At 44.9% G+C, this 25,060-nt stretch overlaps 1 pseudogene across 1 annotated transcript; it reads left to right on the plus strand.

The window, feature by feature from the left end:
• Positions 1 to 5,743: 5,743 nt before the first annotated feature.
• On the plus strand, positions 5,744 to 7,530 carry LOC125367345 (annotated as a pseudogene). Its single transcript, XR_007214048.1, has 2 exons — positions 5,744 to 6,018; positions 6,176 to 7,530. The product of XR_007214048.1 is annotated as a casein kinase I-like (transcript).
• Positions 7,531 to 25,060: the final 17,530 nt, after the last annotated feature.

The raw sequence follows: 25,060 nt of genomic DNA on the forward strand, positions 1-25,060 counted from the left end.
AGGGGTACTCCTGAGACACTATGTTGAAAATGAACTATACAACGTGTGGGTGAGGATGGGAGAGAACAAAGGAAGGGGTTTCAAAAAGAAATGTGCTCATTACCTGACTTATGGAACTGTAACCCCTGGGTCTATCACCTTGATAGGAACAATACAAGTTTTTAAAAGGGCATGGTTCCGAAAGTCAAGATGGTGGACACATCTTGGGGCATGCTTAGCTCAAACTCAGGAGCACAAGTTCAAGAGGTGAAAGAGATGAACAGGAACGCCTCTGGGTATGCTCAGTATTTTCCAAAAGCAAAGACCAAAATAAAAGGACACTTTGAATGTGTATTAATATAGGGGTCCCCTCTCCTCCCCTGTCCAACACTGCAAAGATGCCTGGGTTACATATCAGCTAATGGAGGACTCATTTGCCCTCCCTTATTTTTCCTGTTTCATTGTTTGAACTTAGATGTCTCATATCGCCTGGACTAGGGTTTGTCACAGGCCTTGTCTAATTATTATATATTTGTTTTATCTTTAGCTATACAAAGGAGTTGCCAGTTTATGAATACAATGCATCTTTATGGGTTAACTCTTTCATCATTCTTTCCCACCCTTCTCCACCCAAACCCTCCCCTCCATTTTATTAATTTGGCAGGATATGCATTAACTAATATTATGACTGCAGGCCCTCAGCCTTGGACTGAACTGTGCCACCAAGTTTCCTGAGCACGTATAGACAGCAGATGGTGGGACTTCTCCATGATAGGACTGGGGAGCAAAGAAAATGTCCAGTTATTACCAATACCCATCCATTCCCCTCTTGTTAAAGACTAACCTTCCATGTTAGCATGGGCATTCAACTACATTTCCTGGTTGAACATGGTCACTGACTGTGGTCAATGAGATTTTTAAAAATGTGATGAATAAGACTTCCAGGAATTTTTCCTGAGAAAGCACAGACTACCAGAAGGAGTCCTCCTGCACCCCTGCTTCTTTTCCTTCTGAAGATCTTGAAAGCCCAGCCCTTGTTCTGACAAGTGACTAACAGGGTGTCGGGGTTGTGCTCCTACACTTCCCTCCTGTCTAAGGTCACTGGCCTCTCTTGCCCTCCAGCTCCCTGTAGCCGCCTCTTCTGTTCTTGTGCTGGGGAGCCCAGGCTGCTTCTCTGGTCCCTGGTTCCCCTTGGTCCTACATGGCTCTGTCAACCCTGATACTCTGTCACTCACTTGTCCTAACGGGGCTGTGCTTTCAGGATCTTAAATAGTTTTACAGCAATGTTATGAAAAGAATTCTTCGCATACTCACTCGTGTTTTTCTATCACTGTCCCCAGAACCTCAGCCAGATCTCAGAGGCTCCAAGGAGGTGGACCCCAACTCCTACATCCCCACTCCAAGTCTGAAAACAATGGACACTCTTGGGACAATCTGGGACTGATTTGGAAGACCTCTTGGTGATTGGTCACTGGAGAATCTTGATGTGAATCTGCCTTCCTGGACCCTGGGGGGCGGGGGGGGGGGGAGATGATATTACTGTAAACCCCAACACTAGAAAAGTGGTCAGAAAGGTTACTATAAATTTAGCTAGGACTTGGCCTATTATGCATCCTCAAGTGCTTAGGAAGATTTCCAGTTCCCGTTTGTATGAAGATTCGGGGAGCAAGCATTATGGGGGAGGTGGGGGGGGCTACCTGGCAAGTTTCCCCTGGAGAATCTACAGTATGGGAATGGGCTGGGTTGTGGCCTCTTTAGGACCTCAGCAGAGGCAAGCGCACTTCCGGGTTCCTCATCCAGGATCTCGAACCCACCAGCTGGCTTAGTGTGAATGGAGAAGCTGCTATGGCCTGGGAGTCTTTCTCAAGGGCCACCGGACTGTGGTCTAGGGTCAGGCCTACATCGAGGGAAAACGATTTCTTTCTACAGATTGGAGCCTTCCAGTTAGAGCAGTGTGAATAGAGCTGATTGCATCTGTGATTGGGAACATTCATATTCTTTTTGTTCTCAGTCCTGTGCTTTTTCTAGGTCAATAATATTTTATTTCCCAACTTGTGAGTAAGATCTAGCATTTGAAAAATAGGACTGGAGGCCGAGGGTGTAATGTAGACTGTTCTCCACATCTATGATTATTAAGTCCCAGAGGTGTTTTAGAATGAGGAAAGAAGTCAGATTGGGGGTGGGGTGGGGCTGCTGTTGTTCTACAAAAGCTCAGTGTGAGGCCAACACTATATTGCTGAATCTCAAATATTTTCAAGTTAAAGAGTAACTGTGTTGCGCCCGACATGTCCGGCATTCCTGTCTAGAATCTCCAAAGCTCAGGAGGCAGAGGTAGGGTATCATGGTCTAAGGCCAACTCAGACCAAATGTACAAGGCCCTGTTTCAGAAACAAACAAACGAAAAGCAAAGGGATTGGGTATATAATTCAAATGGTAAAGTGTTTGCTTAGCAAGTACAAAGCCAAGGACTGTTAAGAAATGGATTACTAATAAGGAGAGAAAACAAGAATGAAAATAATATTTTTCATTTTATCATTTTTTTTTTGGTTTTAGTAACCAGTTCATAGGATACTAAATAAAATGGGAGACATCCTGTCATTCTGTTACTCCTCTTAATAGGACAGGCTAAATGGATACCTTAATTTTAATTTTTTTTCCAATCTTGATCAGATCCAGGTAGATTTTTTTTATTATAATCTTATCTATATACTAATTTTGAATGGCTTCACCCACAAAATATTCCAGACCTGTAGTGAATCAAAATCAAATGAATTCAAGTTTGTTTTCTGAGATCCTTACCAATATCTGAAATAAGAAGCAGCTGACTCTTTTTGGAATGACCAAGGAACCCCACAAAAAACATTGACATGAAAGACAGAGAAGTTAATTTCCCTCTCATATGATCACCCCAATATGGTGGGTTCAGATTTTCAGAAAGCCTCTTCTGGGGACACTACCTCATCCTTTTCATTGCTCTGTAATACTCCAAGACAGACTTTAGGAAACTTTTTGTGCTAAGGAGTCATAGAGTTCATGATTTTTTAGCTTTACAGACCAGATATTCTATCCTGTAACTATTCAACTTTGTTCTGGGCCCAAAGCAGTCACAGATGATAGCACATTGCAAAAAAACCCAACCAAACAAAAACAAAACACATTAGTGGCCCATAAGCTGTATTTTATCAACGCGTGCTGCTCAAGCTGAACTGTGACCTGCTTCCACCCTCGCACTCACCAGCAAAGGAACAGCTAATGTAGGAAGCCCTTGGCTCATGACAGCCGGGCCCTGCTGCTCATGGTTATTGTTAAGAAGCAGTCACTCCCAGATGCCTTGCTATAGGAGGGAGGCCGAGTCACGAGATGGGCAGCCAGGAGCATGGTCAATCTTGCTATTAATCAAGACAGGATGGGATCTTGTTGAGAAGCAGTGTTTCCTACCACACTGGGAAAAGTTCATTGAAAGTTCTTCCCATTCCTTTTGCATTTTTACATCATGTCCTAGTGCCTAGAATGGTGCCGGAGCAACAGAAAATACTAGGGGTAAACACTTGTGGATGAATGCATGGGTGCAGTCAAAGCCGATCCGGACTGAGCAATCTGCCAAGCTCACTCATTGGCCTAAATGACTTTCTCTAACACAATAGCCTCCCCACTCAGAGAATCCAAAATCCCATCTTAGTGAAACAACTGAATGTCGCACATTTGCTAATTCTGATCAACCATTTGCTCTAAGAGCATCAAAAGTTTTCTTTTTTCCTACAAACAGCAGCAATGATACATTTACAGAAGAGATTGTTTGGTCTCCACATTTTCCCTTGTATGGAAGATTACTGTACTTATTACACTGTCATAGGGCAAAGCTATTATTACTCTAATTGATTCAGACAAGGAGGTGTTAAGATTTAAGCTTAAAGCTAATGGCCCATGTCTTTTCATTACACCACTAAAGAGTCTATTTAACTCATCCAATATGATTTCAATCATTTACACGTTTTGTAACTTTGAGATAGCTATGCCTGATTAATTCAGAACGAAAGTGATTTTTTTCCCTAATGTGTCTTTTCTCATATCTCAACACACTTATATTTCTTGCCAAGATTTCATCAGCATATAAAGATTATTTTGCACACCAGGCTTTAAGATAATAAACTGGATGCATAATAACACATTCTGAACAGTTTGTTGAATTTCCCTAAAAAGAAATTCATGAATATAATTATTTGCAAGAGTACAATAAATGTAACTAGGGATGACACATTCGAGTGCTAGTGACATCAATTTTGCACAAGTTTTAGAATTTCTACTTGGCATACTGATTTTAAGATAACTTATTGTTATTATTGTTATCTTAAAACTCTCCTGTGGCCAAGAGGGATTGGCTAAGAAGAGAGAGCAGGAAGGGCAGAGGGTTGGGAGGAAAGAGGAAGAAATATGAAGAGACTTCCCTTCAGAAAACACCTTGGAGCCTCTCACAAAATCTAAACAAGGATGCAGAAAGACACAGGTTCTGAGCGTGAGTCACAAGGTCCACAGCAAACAGTTCTCTATCCCAGTGCCCTGATACCGCATCCAGCAGAGCTGTTTGGTTTTCTGGTCTCCCACAGTGATAAGCACAAATCAAGCAGCATAGCAGGCCTCCCCACTGAATTGTCTATGGTGGTCAGAGGCACCTTCTCAACCCACATGGCCTCTCAGCCTAGGTTTGTGCCAGATCTTGTTTCCCTTCCCCTCCCTCTGGTCCCTACTTAGGGACCTGAGTACTATTGAGTACAAATGTCTAGGGAGTATGATTTCCTTTCCCTTTTCTTCCTTCTCCTCCCCCTTTCACCTCCTTCTTCCCTTTCTACTTCCCCATAGTCTATGTTATTAGCCTTGGACTATGTCAACCAGGAAAAGCAGCTTTGATCTCACTCGGGTAGACAGAGCCCTTGGAAAGTTATTCATTATCCCCACACGGAGGAGCATTGGCTATAATCTTTGCTTGTCAATTACTTTCTTCACTGTCCTCAACTTCTCCCTGACCTCCCTCCTCACACTTCCCCTCTTTCTCATCAGATGCACATGTCAAATCAGCACAAGGCTGTGTTCATCTGTGTGAACAGTCATCTCTTCTGTCTATCCAAAATAGGCTCACGGATGCCTAAAACTGTCCTTAAACAATGAAGATCTTTTTAAATCCTCAGAGAGATGAGCCTGTTGGAAGTGGTATCTTTTCATGTGGTAGATGAAGCGCATGCTCCAGCAGCACACGTATCACTGGACTTTCCCTCTGAACTCAGCCCTCAGTTTCCTGGGGTGAATCCTGGAGGGAGATGTCTTTTCTCAGCAGTGTTCTTCTCCTTTGACAAATAAGATTTATGTGTAACTCATTAGCAATGGGAAATACAACAGATGCTTGCAGAAAACGAAGGGCAATACTTATAATTGGAAAACAATGAGGTGCTCATTAATGACCAGAGCAAGGGAATATTCCATAAAGGTCTAGGGTTCACTAGGAGGTTAGATAGTAGTGGATTGAGGCGGAAGTGGCCTCAAGTCAGCACGCATAGCCTGACATGGGGCAGTATATACAGGATGAAATACCGATGAGGAAGATTTTTTTAAGAGGAAGGATTTAAATATTTAAAAGGTAATGGAGCGCAGGCCGCCGCCCCCCTCCCCCTCGCCCCCCCCCCCCCCCCCCCGCTGGCCGAAGCTGGCTGCATAAGGCGCGCAGCCCCGGAGCGGGCAAGGAGGAGCGGCGAGCCCGGCCCTCCCGCCGAACATGCCGAGGCCGGCCCTGGCGGCGCGTGAGCCGGAGCGGGGCCCAGGCGGGCGCCAGAGCCGGAGCCGGAGCGCGAGGGCGCGCGGGGCCCGGAGCGGGGGACGCCGCGCTGCTGAGGCCGGCCGCCGCCACCGCCCGCGGGCCCCAGACGGAGCGCAGCTGGGTGCCACAAGATTTGAGGCTGTGGGACCTGTCCGCAGAATGTCTCCTCTCTCTCCAAGCAAGCCTGAGGCCACCAAGATGAGCACCGCGGCTGAGCCCACGAGCGTGGCTGCGTGTCACTAGCTGGGAGCCGCAAGGCCACCCACAGCTGGCGTGATGGTGTATTAGCGCAGAGCGGTGACCTCAGGTTTCGCAGACTCGGGATTGCACAGAGCAGAGTCACCGTGGAGAGGCCAGGCGACCACAGACTTAGGGATTTTGACAAGAAAGGAGGGAAAGGGGAGTTGGAGGAGGGCCAGAGAATGTCCAAGACCGGCGGAGGCCGGAGCAGCCATGGCGTCCGGAGCTCGGGGACCAGCTCAGGGGTCCTAATGGTGGGCCCCAAATTCCGAGTTGGCAAGAAGATAGGCTGAAGACAGTGCTCATGATTGCCATCCAGCTGATCACACGCATGGAGCATGTGCACACCAAGAGCCTCATCTACCGAGACGTGAAGCCGGAGAACTTTCTGGTGGGGCGCCCGGGGACCCAGCGACAGCACTCCATCCACATCATCGACTTTGGGCTGGCCAAGGAGTACATCGACCCCGAGACCAGGAAGCACATCCCGTACCGCGAGCACAAGAGCCTGACGGGCACTGCGCGCTCCATGAGCATCAACACGCACCTGGGCAAGGAGCGGAGCCGCCGCCACGACCTGGAGGCGCTGGGCCACATGTTCATGTACTTCCTGCGTGGCAGGCTGTCCTGGCAGGGACTCAAGGCCGACACGCTCAAAGAGCGGTACCAGAAGATCGGGGACACCAAGCGAGCCCCGCCCATCGAGGTGCTGTGCGCCAGCTTCCCAGAGGAGGTGGCCACGTACCTGCGCTAGGTGCGCCGCCTGGACTCCTTTGAGAAGCCGGATTACGACTACCTGCGGAAGCTCTTCACTGACCTCTTTGACCGCAGCGGCTACGTGTTCAACTACGAGTAGGACTGGGCGGGGAAGCCTCTGCCAACACCCATTGGCACCATTCACACCGACCTCCCTGCCCAGCCCCAGCACCGGGACAAAGCCCAGCCATACAACAAAAACCACACACTGAACTCTAGCAATGAAGAGCTGAACGCAGATGACCCCACAGCCGGTCACGCCAACGCCCCCATCACAGCCCCTGCAGAGGTGGAGGTGGCTGATGACACCAAGTGCTGCTGCTTCTTCAAGAGGACGAAGAGAAAAGCGTTGCAGCGGCACAAATGACCCAGGTGCCTGCAGTGCTGTGACTTTCTCCGTGCAGCCCTGGGGCGCTTGTTCAGGACGCCCAGGGGCTCCATCCTCAGCGGCCCGGGATCCAAGCCCAGCCAAAGCCAGGGCGCAAACTGTGGGACTCCAAGGGCCCAGAGCGGCCACAGGCCCCCACCCCCGGGACGTGGGGTCACTTCCTTCACGTAAGACTTTGGCTGAAATTTCTACACCCGTGTCTAGTCCTCCCCTCTGAGAGCATTAACTATTTAAAACAAGGATAAAAGGAACAAAGCAGAGGCCACCCTGCGCTCGCCCCTCCTGCCGCCCGTGCTCAAGCGCCTAGCGTGGCCCCGGAGGCCCAGGCCGCCCACCCCCGTTGGCCTCATCAAGTCCAGCTTGTCTCCCTCTATCCGAAGGCCGTTTTCTCCAGGGGCGACAGGCCCAGCCTGGTAGAGGCTCTTGAGCCAACTCAACGGCTGCCCAGGAGGGTCTCAGGCATGGCTCCCGGGGTGAGGCCAGCCCTGGGCCTCCCCAAAACCAAAGGGGAAGGCAGAGTGGGGCCGCAGCTGCGGCCAAAGCCAGCCTCGCAACCAAAATGCTGCACCAAACCTCGGCGCCCGGTGCTGCTGCCGCAGCCCAGCCCAGCCATGTGGAGCTCGCACCTGTCGGGCGGGGGCTTCTCCACACGCCTGCCCCGGAGGCTGCGCCCAGGTGCCCCGGACCTGGAGCGGAGCAGCCACCGGTACTGCTGAGCACACGGGCCCTGGGTACCCCTGCTGCGCGGCAGGAGGCCGTGCCCAGGAGATGCCAGAGGGGAAAAAATCGCCTTAATGCCCCCACTCAGCCGTGCAGAGGGCAAGGGGCAGAGGGCAGCCAGTGTGGTGGGGTGCCTCTTCAGGTCCCCCAAATGGCCAGGGCAGGGCCTGGGCGTCCCTGGGGGCGGTGATCGTTCAAACCTAATTCTTGCTTTACAAAGTGTACAGAAATGGCATTTACGTTTCTCTGATGCTTCCTTGAAGCCATAGAATTTAGGGGCTTTAAAAAAAAAAAGAAAAGAAAAATGAAACCACACACACACAAAAGGTAATGGAAAGATGCCATTAGTGGGGAAGATAAAGTTTGATGGAGAAAAGATTCCTGGTGAGAGATCCAGGATCCAGGTAGAAGGATTCATTTGAAGAGGAAGAGATACCTAGTCCAGTGCAACAGAAAAGCAGCAGCCCTGAAAAAGAGGCAGCCACAAATGTGATGGTTTCAAGGAAGACAGTTGGTGGGGTTTTGTGGCTTTTATTTCTTCATATACTGGAGATCAAGACCATCAATTGAGAGCAACCAAGGGCCAGGGGAATGGCTGTTTCTGAGGGGAATGAAAAGGAGAATAGAGCATGGATACAAGCGACTGAGGGGAGGTGAAGAATGAAGCAAGCAGGGCTATGCCAACTGGAAGTGATCAGGGGTGGCTTCTGTGACCCCCCTCCCCCCAGTCCCTCAGCAACAGAAAGTGCAGACCAAGCAAGTCTTTGTGGGTGGTGATATGAGAATGGAGAAGAGAGTTACAGGAGGGGCAAGGGAGTCGTTGAGGTTGTAGATAATGGGATCTGCACTAGAAATCAAGAGAAATGAAGAAGACAGGGCACTGATGCATATTTATATCTCCAGCTACTTTGGAATGCATGAGTTGAGGAGTTCCTGGACAGCACACAAGATCCAACCCCAGTTACAAACAAAGGAAAGTCACACACAGAGGAAAGAGCTCTGAAATAAGAAAAGAGTAAAGATCTCAATAGATGGAAGATTCTGGTGAGGCCAAAATAACTGATTGGAGAGGCTCCTGAGGATTTGTACAAGGATATCCAAGCAGAGATAAATCAGGGAGAAGGAGACAAGAGCTGGAGGATAAGATGGAGTGGAGGGAAAACAAAATCCCTGTCTGGTGATACATACCAAAATGTCATAAGTTCTTGCACATTCATTTTGGGCTTATGATTCCTAGTGACCACATAGCTTGTGTTTAGCTAACCATAGGACAAGATGCTTAAGTTGCCCCAAAAGAGCAAACGTATTTTCTGGTACTGAAATTTAAGAATTCCTATTGTAAATTCCCAGTAAAATGTGAAGCCATGCAAAGCACAATGTCATCAACGACTCTATAATTCAAGCCACAGTAAGGAGGTGTGAGTTCTTAAAAATGTATTTTTAATTAAGGTTATCTTATGTTGTTTAATCCATAGAGAAACAATACCTTTGAAGCAATTTCAGTACTATATGGGCAAGTAATCAGGCCCAGCCAGAGAGGTTGAAACTTTAGGACGCTGCTAAATGATAGCTCGAGACCTCAAACACAGACCTCACGCTCCCTAGTTCACAGGTTAGTCCATGGTAGCTGTCATCAATGTCAGTCAATAATCACCTCTGATGCTATCATTGTATTACTTTTAAGGTAAGACTTTGTTTTTCAAGAAGTTTTAAGTTCACAGCACAACTAAGTGGAAAGTACAGATAAATCACATAAACCCCATCTCTCTTCCCTGTGCATGGAAGAGTCCCTTCTTGAGACATTAGCCACACTGGAACAGTACATCCACTTAGTGACTGAACCTGATGCATACTATGCAAGTACACTGATGCACCACTAATCATTCAAGTAAATAGTTTGCCTTAGGGTTCTCTCCCCGTGCTGTACTTTCCATGGGTTTGGACACACACACACACACACACACACACACACACACACACACACACACACATTTCCACCCCTGCAATATCATACATGATAGTTTCACTCTCATAAAAATCTCATGCTCTATTTGTTCTTCCCTCCTGGCCCCATCATGACTGGTGTTTTCACTCCATAGTTCTGTCTTTCTCAAAATGTCAGATAGTTGGAATCATACAGCATTTTCACATGATCTTTCTCTCACTTAGTAATATGCATCAGATCTCTTTCATGTCTTTTCATGGTTTGAGAGTTCATACCATCTTAATACTGAATAAATATTCCCAATGTCATGAGACAGCACAGCTTGTTTACCCACTCTCTTGTTGAAGGACATGTTAGTTGCTTCCAAGTTTGAGCAGTTATATATACAACTGCTATAAACATCCATATGCAGGTCATTATGTACATATGTTTTCAACTCATTTGATAAATACAAAGTAGTATGGTTGTGGAATTGTATGGTAAGTATATATTTAGCTTTGTGTGAAACTGTCATGCTGTCTTACAAGAAGTCTGTACCCATCAATAAAGAATTTGAGTTCCAGTTGCTCCACATCCTTGAAAGCAATGGATGTCAGTGTTCTGTATGTTGGCCATTCTAGTAGATGTGTATTGGTATCTTATTGAAATTTGAATTTCCCTGATGCCACATGCTGCTGAATATATTTTCATGTTTTTCTTTGGCATCTGTGTATATCCTCTTGGGTAGGGTGTTTGTTAAGACTCTGGCCAATTTTTAGTTTGTGTGGGCTCTCTCTCTCGACTTCCCCTCGCTTGTGGGGGGAAGGGGCTTGTCTGCCCCTTCCTGGGTGGTCCATTATCACTCACGCGGGAGTGATGGCCACGGGTAGCCTCGGTGGCGTGTGGTCACAGGGTGCCCCAAAACCGCCAAGAACGACACGGATGTGCGGGCCCCTGGAGAAAACCTCTAGGGCTTCTATTTATTCAAATGAGGAGCCTCCCAGATATACCGCAAAGGCGGGCACAAGAGAGGGGCCCCTGATTGGTCTCAAGGGGCTGTCCCTCAAGTGATGTCAGACTTCCTTCTCTTCCTGTTAAAGACAGGAAGGGGAGGGACAGGCTGAGGTCAGCTGTGGCCCCTTAAAGGTGCAGCTGACCCCAACATCTGCTACTCTTTTTTTTTTTTTAAATTAGTAGGGGGTGTTGTAAACATACATGTAGGCATAAGGCAAATGCTGACATAAGACATATATATAAATATATAGGGGGCCTCTTCCACAGAGTGAAGGGGTAGGTAAGGTGGCCGTCCGTCTGGCTTTGTCCAGAGAAGCTGGAATCCTCAGCTGGTTTCTGCCAAGTGCAGGAAGGTGCAGACATCAGCCCTCTTTTGGTGGTGAAGTAGAAGTAGGCTGGAGCTCTGGCATCCCTGGTAGTTCACAGTAGCCGATAATTTAAACATAAGTGATTAGTAAAACATTCTTTTTATATATAAACATTGAAGCAAAGGTATTAAACCTTTGCGCTTACTTTTTAAAAACATTAAGGTTGGGCGTCAAACCCTCAGCTCCTATTTCCCCATAATGGGACTCCCTTAAACCAAACAGTAGGGGGAGAGGAGTGGAAGAAACATGGTGCAAAATTTTTGTACAAAACTGCAAGCGACACTGCCACAGCTAAATATTGCACCTCAAGAAGCGCTTATTCTCTTTAGAAGAGCAGAAGAATTGCAGTATATTCCTTGTTTTCCTGAAGAGAACAAGAAGAGACATTTCTCCATAGCAAGTGCTCTGGGTTTTTAGTTTTCCAATCTGTAAAAGCATTTACAAGGCTCTTTCCCACTGTTTTGGGAAGATTTAAATTTTCTTAAGATATATAATATAAGCATAGCTATCCTTACTAATCACGGGGTCTACTCTCCTCTCTCTCCCTCTCCTTTTTTTTTTTTTTTCAATTTTTTTTATCTATTTTTTTTTCTTATGACATGGCAGGGCACCAGGCTGGGTCCAGGGAAGAAACAGGGCCGCCAAGAACGACACAGATGTGCGGGCCCCTGGAGAAAACCTCCAGGGCTTCTATTTATTCAAATGAGGAGCCTCCCAGATATACCCCAAAGGCGGGCACAAGAGAGGGGCCCCTGATTGGTCCTAAGGGGCTGTCCCTCAAGTGATGTCAGACTTCCTTCTCTTCCTGTTAAAGACAGGAAGGGGAGGGACAGGCTGAGGTCAGCTGTGGCCCCTTAAAGGTGCAGCTGACCCCAACAAGTTTGGATTCTTGGTTTTGTTATTGTTGAGTTGTAAGAATTATTTATATATTTTGGACCGCAGTTATCTGGTATGACTTTTCAAAATAGTTTCTCTGAGTCTTTCATGTGTTTTCTCAATCTCCTGATACTGCCTCTTAAGACAGAAATGGTTCATTTTAATGAGGTCTAGCTTACTAGTTATGAAAAAAATATTTTGTTCTATCATTAAGTGATCACCAAACCAAAGCTCATTTAAAGTTTCTCCCATATTTTATGGGTGTTTCTTTTTTTTACATTTATATCTGTAATGCATGTTAAGATAAGGTTTGTGAAGTGCTTAAATTCTATGCCTAGATTATTATATAAAGTTTGGATGTGAAGGAACAGTATCTGGTAGTTTCAGCACCATTTGTTGAAAACACTAAGGATGTACTGGGCTTTTTGAGTAATTTTTTTTCCAACAACACTAAGTCACAATTCCACGGGCGAGGCTGTTTTCCACAGGTGAGGCTTTATCTAATCATATGCAATGCTCTGGGGCTGCCCTGGGATAAAACTAGAGCAGTAGTTTCTCAGACTTTATGCATTCAGGGCATTGGGCCCATTTCTTGGGGCCCTGATTCGGCTTGTCAACCCTTCTCCGCATGTCCAAGGGCTACTCAGATTTCAAGACACTGAGCCACCTACACCTCAGTGACTTCAGCTGCAATGATACTAAAGAACAACCATTTGAAACAACAAATATTCTCCCTGCCCAAATATGTTTCTTGGTGGCAGGGACAAGACACCTCCATTTCTACGTATCCCACATGGCTCTTAGAACACAGCTTGACACAGTTTCACATGTACTCATCAGCTGACTGTTTAAAAAAGTTCTTATGAAAAAGGATGACCAAGTAGCAGCTGGAAAAAAATATGTGTATGTGATCTTAAATACCATAAAAATAGGGTTTTATCAAGCAATCAAACTCAAGGTTTTTTTTTCAACTAGCAAAGGTATTACTTTGTAAATGTCAGAGGTACAAATAACAGGCTGTCCAATAAAAGTGTTTTTGCTGATATGCATGTGTATATAAATGTATGTGTGGTTATTCGTGTATAGATGCATATGTGTATAGAAAAACATTGGTGTTTACATCTTTTGATGTTTTCCTTTCATACAGTAATGATTTATAAATTAACACAATTATCAAAATTAGACATATTACAGAAAATATTATTTTAATGGATGCTACTCATTCATAAATACTTAATGGGCTGGAACAGGATTGTGAACAAGACTAGAATATACTCTAGTCTCAAGATCTCTTTAAAGGATAGTAATAAAAATGTACTGAAACAATGAATACAAGATCAGAACAAAGCATTTAAGTGCACTTCGTCTATTCAGAAGCCTGGGCAACGATTTTTTAAAAATACACACTATCCTGCATCCCTTTTTTCTCTTCCTATGAAGCCCAACATTGTTTGTGGGATATTAAGCACATCCCTGGACAATTCAGCAGAGGCCTGAGCTCAGTGCAATGTCTTGTTTCCTACGTGCAGATAAATGCACTGCTTTTTAACAACATGTTGTAGTTAGCCTTAAGAGATTTCCAGCTTCAACAATGTAAAGTCGTGTTTTCTTTTTTTCTTCATGTAGACAGGAACTGGATCAATAGAGTAGACACATAATGGCTTTCCCTGCTTTATTTTAGTAGGTTATCTGATACTGTTTGCTTTTTTTAGTCTTGGTCAATATTGCTGTCTCCAAGGAGGTAGGGCTGATGACTCTTGCCTAAAACCTTTTCTCCACAATCCTAAATAAAAAGCCAGCCAAGACAAAGAACATTAGCTGTGCCTGGAATTTTTAAGACAGTCCTTAAATGAATGATAGTTCAGCCCCATTTCTATCATAATAACATCCTTTACTCTTCTGGTGAGCTGTGCTGCTGTGTTTAATGATCAGGACTCTACTTTTCAGATGAGGAAGCAGAGTCTGTTTCCTAAGAGGGCAACGTGGCCACATTTCTGAGCTGCCTTGCAGCTCCAGGCTGACAGCTCAGAATGGGATTTGAAAGCTCCCACATAAAAAACGGTCTACTGCATTATCAAAACAGGAGGAAAGAAAAGAAATTCTGCTGGCATCTGATTTTCTCAGGCCATGACAAGTTCATTGTTAGTGGGGGGTGTCGTATACTCACCTTGTCATTTCCAAAAATTTCTGTACCTTCCTTCTTTTCTTCCTGCCTGATTCCTACAAATGCTTATTACAAAGGATTAAAGAAGAAACTCTTGGAGGTGCCCATTAGGATGGGGAAAATGAGATTCCACATGGAATAATTACCTTCACATCCTGTTTCCTTGGGCTTCTAGGCTTGAGTGTTTACTTGTGGTTGCTTCTTCGTCCAAGTTGGACATACACTTTAGGCATGATAATGGTACCAAAGAAAGCTTACCAAGTGATGTCTCATCAAGAATTACAAATGGGGGCTGGGGATATGGCCTAGTGGTAAGAGAGCTTGCCTCCTATACATGAGGCCCTGGGTTCAATTCCCCAGCACCACATATACAGAAAACGGCCAGAAGTGGTGCTGTGGCTCAAGTGGCAGAGTGCTAGCCTTGAGCAAAAGGAAGCCAGGGCCAGTGCTCAGGCCCTGAGTCCAAGGCCCAGAATTGGCCAAAAAAAAAAAAAAAAAAAAAAAGAATTACAAATGGAATTGTTCTTCAGTAAGCATCAGAAGTATTTCTGTATGAATTAACCTCCATACTATGGCTATGGTCATTGTCTGAGTTCTTGTTTATAGGGAGATGGAGGTATTAAGAAACAAATTTTTGAAAAACAATGTGAAACTCACTGCTGCTTACCACTGCACTTAAGCTGAGTGTGTCTGTGAAAACATTATGGTAAGCAGAATCACTTTGAATTCAGTGCACATTAAGTAGCTACATAATCTGGAGCAAATCATTCCACATCATTCTTTTCCTTACAAAGAGACTGAACCGATGTGTAGAGCTTGGGGTGTTAAAAATTTCTCCTATCTGGTTTGTTTCCCCATGGGGAGGGGGACACAGCATCAATTGAAATCCATGAACAATTTGCAGTGTTTGTGTACAGTGAAAGAAAATGTTTTTCTTCCAAAATGTTCTAATTTGCAAAAAACAAAATGTAGGCAAAGTACATTTGTAAGGAAAACTGCATGAGTCACCAATAAGATACAGCTTTTGGAAACTACACATGAGCTCAGCATGCTTCATGGCAGTCACTCTTGGGAAACACCACCCTTTTTGCTTGTTTTATTGTCCATGAAAGGAAAGAGGAAGAGGACTGTTTGTGCGTGGTCCATTTTTAGTATAAGTGCTTCCAGTTTTTCAAGCTGTTATTTCCAAAACACGCAATATAAAGTGTGGAATTTGGAGCAGCTTTCTTTTCCTGTTTATGATATATACATTCTACTCACTTGTTCTGCCTCAAAAAATAAAACAATCTTACCCACTCCAAGATGAAAAGTCAGCATAGTGGATCTAGGAATAAAAAATAAATTGAATTTGCTTTAAATAAAATCTTACCTCTAGAGGGCAGGGTAGCAATGTTCAACAAGAGACTTACTCATCACCCTACTTGTACTCATCACCCTAGTTACATAACTGTAACCCCTCTGCATATCACCCTTTCCATAAAACAAAAAAAAAAAATTAAAAAAATCACCTCTCCATATTTGTGCGGAACTGCTGAAGAGTTTTTAAGCAGAATGATATACACTCCTTTACTTTTACTTTCTGTGGCCACAGTTACTTCTAGAATAACGTTTTTATAACTCAAAGTGTATGGACTTCACTTAGAGGACTCATGAATGGTATAAAACTTTTTTTTTTAATTTTCTGAGTTAAAAAGATGTCAGGTGACTGGGCTCTGGTAGCTCATGTCTGCAATTGTTGCTACTTGGGAGGCTGAGATCTGAGTATCACTGTTCAAGGTTAGCCTAGGGAAACAAATACAAGAGACTCTTATGTACGGCCAACCAGTAGAATGAAAGAGAGCACCAGCCTTGAGACAAAGCCAAGCGCTGTACCTTCAGTTCAAGCCCTAGTGGAAGCACAGACACACATACATACACACAAAGTATTTCATGTGTGTCTCAACAGCTAGGGTATTTTTACTTAGGAATTTCAGTTTTCCTTTATGTTTGCAACATTTATCACAAAAATATAGGTAAATGAAAACCTGCTCTTCAGATAACACATGGGCCTTTGCCTATCTCGAGCTATTGCATTCATATCACAAAACACGAGGGAGGCTCCAGGGAAGGGCCACCAGGAGGCGCTGTCCTCTCACAGAGCACTTAAGGCCTTTTGTGCCAGGCCGGATGCACGTGACCGGAAGTGCCACCCTCTGAAGGGGAAGTGACCCCAGCTGGCCTCTGAAGCCTTGCTGCTCCGTTTTCATGAGGTCTGCTTGGCTCTTGAGGCCTGTGCTCGCCACTGGACAGCCAAGAGAAGTTCATTGGGCGGCTGAAGAGAGATCTGGCTTCCAGGGTGAGATTTACCAGCTTCCGGAGGATGGCGGCTGGGGGGGGGGGGGCGCGGATGGGGAATGATCTGGCGTCTGAGATGAGGCCTAGCTTCCGGTCTCAGGCCTTCCCTTCCTTCCGGCCTCCCCTCTGCCGCGGCCGTTCCACCCCGTCCCGGTCCCCGGGCTCGCTGCTCACCCCCCTTTGCCCTGCCATGTTGGCCGAGCCAAAGACAGGAAGCCCATTGAACTCTTCTTGTAACTCAAGGAAATAATGAAGGTGATTTCCCGGCTTCCATTTCCAGGGGCCTGCAGGCCTTTGCGCTGTCAGGAGGCGGAGCTAAGAGTCTAAGCATGCGCAGAAACCCGGGTGGGCGTGGCCTCCGGTGTCTTCCCCCACCTCCCAGCTTGGCTGGTGAGGTTTTTCTTCAGTATCAAAAGTGAGACTTCAAAAGCTGCTGAGGCCGTTTGCTTCCAAATAACAAAGCCCAGTGAGCCAGACACCCAAGAAGCCCCACACAAGGGCCTCGCCCACCCCCATCCTCACCTTTGATCTCGGTGTACACAACAGCCCGCTTAAAATGGCGTGGTCCACAATAAATAATGTTGCCGAAGCCCCACCCAGCGGGAAGCCACAAGCTCTCCCACCCAGCCTATTCAGCCTATTCCGTCCACCACCGGACCCCGCAGCTCAGTCAGTGGATACCCGTTTGATTGGTTAATTATTTCTCATTGATACTGCCCTTTTTTAAAAAAAGAAATCTTTTAATACATTTCTACCGTCTCTGATAATTACCCTGTCTCCGATAATTCTTTTAAATCTAACGAGGTGTGGTAAACTCTTGTTTAACTAGGCAACACGTTATTAATTTCTCGCCTCTTTATTTGTCATCTTATCACACTCACTTACTGTACCACCAGCTAGATACCAGCCTGTCACTCGCCACAACTGGGAGCATGTGCGGTGACCTGCTGTTAGGTCAGTTAGCAGTGCCACTTAATAAGCTTCCAGAGGCCAAGAGAGCCCTGTGGTTCAGCCTGCCCACCGCCCAGCTACAGGGTACCTCCAGGATTGCTGTTTTTGCCACCTGCTGTTAATAAGATCCATAGTCAGTGACCTCTGCTTTCTCATCCTCTGCCTGCAGGTCTGATTAGTAATACACTGTGAAGGTTTGTCTCAAAAAAATCCCTATTGGAAAAGAAATACTATTAGCAGTGAGTTTAGTCAAAAGGCTAAAGGCTATCAAGCTTTTCTTCACCTGGCTGGATTAGGGGCAAAGCTATAACCTCTCTAAACTTCTTTGTTTAGAAAAAAAAAACAGCAACAATAACAATGTATTTCTGAGTGTTGCTTAAAAGGGGTGATTGTTATCTATGTTACCAAATCACATTTACCCTGGAAGAAAAAACATAAGGCAATTCCTGGGAGTCTAGTTTGGAGATGAGTTAGAGTATAATAGAGGATCGAGATACCATGAAAAAAATCAGTTTCTGTCTACTCTTTTCCCCTATATACTCTTTTCCTCCATATAATCTATAACATTCTGCTGCATCAGTCCCTAAAAAGTAGTACCAGCGTGTGTGGGGAGTGGGTGAATGGGTGCTAGCAGTCACTAGCTGAGTACTATCCTAGCCAGAGCCAAGGACCTGGGCTTTCTCCCACACCCAAAGGTCCTCCGTTCAGGACACTGCAGAATGTTACATAATAAGCAGCCCACATCTTCTCTGCTGATGGGGGGTTTGTTATTCAAACACATACACAGCAATCTCAACACATCCAGGATTTGGTTCTTACCATATTCCTACCGCTGTTCATGAATCTCTTCCTTCAGCAACCTTCACTGAGTACCTGCCATGGGCTGGCACTATTTTCATTTCAAGAACCTGTCGTGCATTTACATGTCTCAACTTTCAATACCATATAAGAAGATATAAACTGAGATGTGAGCTCTCTACCCCAGTGGCCATCTTTGCTAGATTGTGACTGCCTATTTCTGGCTTCGTGTGCTTTCTGTAGCTTGAACAACGTAACAGATTAGGTCTTTTTAGCTTTAAAAATGATTCTTTTGTTATTATAAAAATGATGTACAGAAATATTAGTTATGTAAGTCAGATAATGAGTACATTTCTTTTTGGACAATGTCACCCCTTCTCCCTCTCCCTGTTTTCCCCTCTACCCACAAGTTGTATAGTTCATTTTCAACATAGTGTCTAGTGAGTACCACTGTGGAGTACTCACTAATAGTGAGTATTCACCTGTTGTCCCTCCATTTCTGTGCCCCCTTTTCCCTCCCAAAGACAGATAAATGAACAAACAAGAAGAAAATAACAGCAATAAAAAACCCTGTTTCCATTTCCTGCACTTGACTGGGTAATTTTTAATGAACAGAAATGTACTTAGCTCATAGCTTTTTGAGGCTGGAAAGTCCAGGATTGAGGGGCTACTTCTGGTGAGAGCCTACAGTCTGTGTCATCCCCAAACTAGTTGGGTGGAGGGCCATATACATGCAGAAAAACAAAGCACGAAGAGCCTGACTTGCTTTATATCAACTTGATCTTGAAATAACAGCATTAGTGAATTCATGTAAATGGACTTCTGTGACCTAATAATTACATAATTACATGGTGTGTTTATTTTTTTTACAGTGTTGAGGAACAAGCCAGGGCCTTGCAGATTTCAGGTAGGTGCTCTCCAACTATGCTACCACCCCAGCCCCCTAAACATCACATCGCCATGCTGTTACAACCAGCAACTGCATTTCAACATGACTAGCCAAGGGAACAAATGTAACTCTTCATCTAGGTTATATGATTCTTGTGCTTTTCCAACTTGTACAGTGCATTTTCATGGTGGAGAGGAAATATCATCTGTACTTTCCTCAGAGGATGAAGTAACTCACAGCATTTAGTCAGTGACTGAGGGGCTGCAGGTCAGATCAGCTGCAGAGGCAAAGCTGTTTGAGTTTGCAGCCACGGGCCACCTACAGCATGGCAGTCGCTGGTCACAATGGTCCATGCCCCTGTGCTCATGGCTGATTATAAAATAGGCGAATTTTGGCTCCTATTAGAAGTGTATCCTGGATTCAAAGTGGAAATCACTGGGAATATGTGAATGTATTGTCTTATAATTTTATAGCAAAGTTCATTCATTTATAGCTGTAGTCTGTGCCTTGTATGGAGAGAGGTTGGAAATGTAGGATATGTCGCAGAAAATAGATTACACTGCAGATGAATGAAACGGATTATCTGTAGACTGTGAAAGCATGAATCCATGAGTAGTATGGCACTGAAGAGAATCATTAGCTTAGTTTTCTTTTCTCACTCAGGGTGCCCTATGATAGTCATACCCTAGAGGGCGACATTCATCCATTTATCCACCACTCTACGGTTCTCCTGCTATTAAACTCAATTTTGAGACTTGAAAGCTAGAGGGCAAAGTTTCCTTACAAATAACAGATTTTCAAAGAAAGTTTTTAAAAATTGAAATTACCTTTTTTAAAACTTAAAAAAATTCCCTTTGGAGAGAAAATGTTTCTGATGATCCCAGACTTCAAATTGAAAGGAATAGTTTGTAGCAAGGACCCCACTGTCTGTGCATGGAGGTGGTAACCTAGCTAGAGTCAACGAGTCTGCAAGTCATTGAAGAAACCATCAGGGACAGATGCGTCTCCCTGGGATGCCCACCATAATATTCGTTGTTTGGCTGTTCCTTGGAAAACACAACTTAGATTGGTATACTTTTGTATTAATCCAGCGCCTTCCATGTACGGAGGACTGGGGTCAACCTTGGGCATCGTGAGAGCAGGGAAAAGCCACTACTGCTCAGGGTCTGGGAAAGACCCTTTTCATCATCTGGAAGTCATAAAAGCCACTCTGAAACGTTTAAGGGCGCTTTTTTTGTGAACAGTGGTTGTGTTTCAAGGTCTGTCCTTGCATCTGAACTCCTAGGGCTAGAGCTGTCACAATGAGTCACCTTTCATAGGTTGGTGTTGGGGCAGCTTTGGCCACCAAGGAAAGCCTTGGACCTCTAGTTTGACCTCCAACTCAACCCCTGACTGCCGGCCTTCAATGCTGTCCACCCCCCTGCCTTTCCCCTTCCTCTACACCAAAACAGCCCTTGCTTTTTCCCATTTATGACCTCTAACCAGAATACTGTGCCACTTCATCGATTTTGATTTTGATTTTGTACCTTCCAAACGTTCTCCTAAGATTTAAACAAAGTCTGTGTGTGCATGTGCATGCCTAGAGTGATTATTTCACATAACCTGACTGGGAGTCCCAAGTTTCTGTAGCCTAGAATGGATCAAGGACTCTAATGCCCATGACCAACTTTTAACCTGAAAGCAGGGCTGGAAAGAGGCCACTGAGGCCATAGAAAGGGGAGCCCCCCTGTGGCCCATCACCAGGCTGATGAGATGCAGGCGACAGCTCTCCCAGACCACCCCCAATTTATTTCCACTTTAATGAATGTCAGCGTTATGATGGTGGCACCTCTTAGGTCCCCAAGGAAGGACTGGACATGTTAGGAGAGGAATTCAAACACACATGCCACCCACATCATTCTTGTGTGTCCCACACCGGGGACATTTGTCTCATGTTCTGGGCTCTGGCCTCTGCTCTCCTGACCTCTGTCTGGTCTGGGGTTCTTTATGATATGTGGCACATTCACTAAGCCGACTTGACCCACGTTCTCTAAGATTGTTTAGGTTGCATTTCACAAGGGATTTTATTTTTTTAACTTGTAGACGCTGAAGGATATTGGGAAGTAGCAAGGAGCAGGTGCAGCCTGTGCGGTACATGTGTTTTTCTAGCACAAGTGAAGTCACCAGGAGAGACCAGTCAGTTCATTTCCTTGGAGAAAACAGATCATCATAAAGTAGGTGGATATGGGTGGATTGATGGATGATATATAAACATGGATAGATAAATAAAAGATGATGGATGCATGATGGGTGATAGATGGGTAGATCATAATAGATGGATGAAAGGTTGGTAGACACATGAAAATAGAGGACAGGTAGGTAGGTAGGTAGGTAGATAGGTTATACCGGAAGGTGGATGGCTAGAAGTTCCGCTTCGGTTTGTTTTTGTATTCATAAGTGAAATCTGAAGCAAGGCAAGCATAAAAGTAAGCCGTGTGCAGATCTCTGGTGAGAGGTAGGCGCCGTCCCTGCAGCCGGGCGTCTCACCAGGCGCTGCCTCGGGTGACGGCCCTCCAGACACTGACGCTGTGGGGAAAGTGGGCGCTGTGCAGGAGCAGCTGGCTCTTCCTCCGCCAACCCTTGCACATCCTGAGGGAGAAGGCAGAGACAGAACAGTCAATGACTCGTGTGATCTGCATTCACACGGCAGAGTCTGTCCTAGGAAACCTCTGGGCCGCTGTGCTGTCCTTTCGTGGGCTTCATCGTGGTGAGGAGATTGGGATGCTGACCCGAAGGCCGCCTGTGGGCCCTATTGGTGCGAGAGTGCTGTTCTGAGTCGCTGAGGAAGGCAGGGTGCTCTAATGGGCAGGGCATAACTGAGAGGGCTGGAGGACATTTTGTCCTGAAGTTTTCCTAGAATTTTAACCCCTTCTGTGATTTACATAACCCTAGCTGCTCTTTATGTATCCCCAAACAAGCCTCTTTGAAGTAATAATGGTTAGCTGAGCGGAGGTCTACCCAGCCTTTCTGCCTTTCTGTGAAGGATTCCCCAGACGGCCGACTTGTTTTAAGGATCGGTTTAGATACAACGGGTGCGCTTAATTACACCGCCACATGCTTCAAATATTTTTAATGAAAGTGGTCAGGCCCCAGCGAGAGTGACAATAACAAGCAAGGGTCTGGGGAAGTCCCTGGGGAGGAAAGAGCGCTCCCTTCAAAGGTTTGGTCTTGTGATGGAGGAGGAGGACGAAGAGGAGCAATAAGAAGAAAGACTCTCCACCTAGTATAGCATAAGTTCCGATCTGTGTTTTGCATACTTGAAGAATTCAGATTGTTCTTTTGTCTTTCTCTTTTAGAAAACAATGTATTAGGAATTAAAGTGAGAAAGATGGCTATGGAGAATCTGGTTAGATCTGAAAACTTTCCATAGGTGGAACTGAAAAAGATGAGTCACCTTTAGTAGTTTCCAGAATATTTTGTCATTGATAACTTCTTTACCCCCCCCCCCCAGCTGTGCTGGTGAAGCAGGGACATTGATATTCTTAGATTGTATAATAGCTTTCAACATAAAATGACTTGTTCAGAATTCCATTACATACCACACCAGAAAGTCACATGAGACAAACCTAGTACTTAACAAAAGTACAGGAAGCTATGGATGTCTGCTTATTTACAAAATGCCATTAGTCCGTGGAGGTGGAGGTTGCCCTGGTTTATGGTTTACCCACTGTTCTGCTGTTGGTGTGAGGATGCATCTTAACTCTCTCCTTGTTTCATGAAAATCAAATAGCATTATTACATATGGCCAACTTTATTGTGAAAATAAATACAAATACTGCAATTTGATTTTCCCAGTGAAGACATTGGGGGTAGAGGAAAAAAGTAATAACACTGGACTGTTATATATGTGACATATATACACTCACTCATATATATATGTCACATTTACACACGTGTATATTTGCAGGAGCCACTGGCCTCTAGCTTTTCACTCACTTTTTAATGCTTATCCTTGTAAATGACATGTAATAGAGCACATTTGCTGATGTATGGCATAGAAAAATACACTTCAGACCAAAGTCATATAACTAAAGCACTTTAAAGTCTTATGGACTTTTCCACTTGGGCTGGTTTTGAACCTCAATCCTCAGATCTCAGCCTCTTGAGTAGCCAGGATTAGAGGTGTTAGCCACTAGCACCCAGCTTCTCTTTTGTTGTTCAAAATTTCAGCCCATGTCTTTTTTTGAGAGAGGACTCCTCCCAGCTAGAATTGGCTAGAATGGCTCTCAATGCCAGGTGTGCTGTATCATACCCAGCTCTCCAAGCTTCTATTTCTTATTTATTGTCAAAGTGATGTACAGAGACCAAGCTTCTATTTTAACCACTAAGTAAGTAGCACCAGCTTGGTGCTTGGTATTTGGCAATATTTTTATATTTATTGTGTTTTTGGTCTTCATGAAGCTTCATGAGGTGATCTCCCCCATCTTCCAGTTGATGACAATGGGGTTCAGGCACCTTAGCCACTCCCTCTGAGTAATGCAGACATCAGTTCCGGAGGCTGTGAGTCCATTTGGTTCATTGAACTTCAACTTGATTGCCTTTCCCTTGACATTTCCCCTGCGAGTCCCACAAGAGGGCAGCAAGGATTCCCAGAAGGGTCGAAAAGTCTAGCACAGTCCTAGCATACCTTGTTAATTTTTTTTATGAGTTTTGTAATAAAAATTCAAATAAACTGGCTAACTCTTAACAATAAAAGTGACACAAATTCTACTTTTAAGACACTAGTTGAAAGTGTTTTCTTATTAGAATCATATGTTAAATGTTAATGTTTATTCCCGTGTCCCCCTTAGCCTGGTCTCTACCAGGTTTCATTTTTTGCTGGTTTTCTGTGCATTTTATGATGTTCAGATCCTCTTCTCCTCTAACTACAGCCCACACATAAGACCTGTTTTCTCTTGAGTAGAGCAACCTTAACAGCTAAGGTCATAATAATGTTAACTCGGTGTTGGAAGCTCCTCTGGGCAGGGCCCAAGCCATGTTTGTTTTCACATAATCACTGTAAAATGGCATTATCTTCGTGCCTAGGTGATAGAAGAGTTGACTTCAAAATAAAATAGTCACTCAAGCACCTGTGCAATGTAGAAGAATGAATCAGTGGATAAGTGCTCAATGAACAATGGCTCCCCAGGCAAGATGGGAAAGCAGGACTGTGACTTCCCAGCCCAGCATTCGTTTCTGCTAAATGATTTAACACTCCAGAATGCAGTGTCCTCTCTCAAAGCCTTTTCTTTCCCATGTACAATATTCACCATTCTGGTTTCTTCTCTTAATGTCGTTAGCAGATTTCTTAGGGGTCTTGGTGCTTCCACCTCACAATGCAAGTCTCTTCTGGGACTATAGAAGATCTCAGTGTCTGGGCTTCAGGTCTAAATTCAGCAAATGGACAACAGGGCAAGGCAGCCCATGCTTCATGACGTAGCTCATACATGCCAGGCCAGGAAAGCCACTATCCTAAATTTGAAGGCCAGGATGTCTACACTACTCAAGGGCTTCAAAATAGCATTCCATTGTTCTTCCTTGGAGTAAGCTTTGCACGACGTCTGTCTATTTTAATTTTTATTCTAGTCTGTACCAGGGGAGTGTGTCTAGCATATTGACCCTATGGGAATCTGTAAAGACGGTATTCAATGCTCTCATTTGATTGGGGCGTGGCTGATTTTGTGATTGACTCCCTGACATCCATGGGTACCCATGTACCCTTTGTCCTACTGGCTTCCAAGGGCTTTAAAGGGAACTTCTGAAAAGTTATAAAAGTCCGAAAGAAGTTTCAATGTTTCTTTTCCAATCTAAAGCAACCTTCACTAGCAGTGAGCT

Source organism: Perognathus longimembris, chromosome 18 (assembly GCF_023159225.1).
Source record: "Perognathus longimembris pacificus isolate PPM17 chromosome 18, ASM2315922v1, whole genome shotgun sequence".
NCBI classification, from domain to species: Eukaryota; Metazoa; Chordata; class Mammalia; order Rodentia; family Heteromyidae; genus Perognathus; species Perognathus longimembris.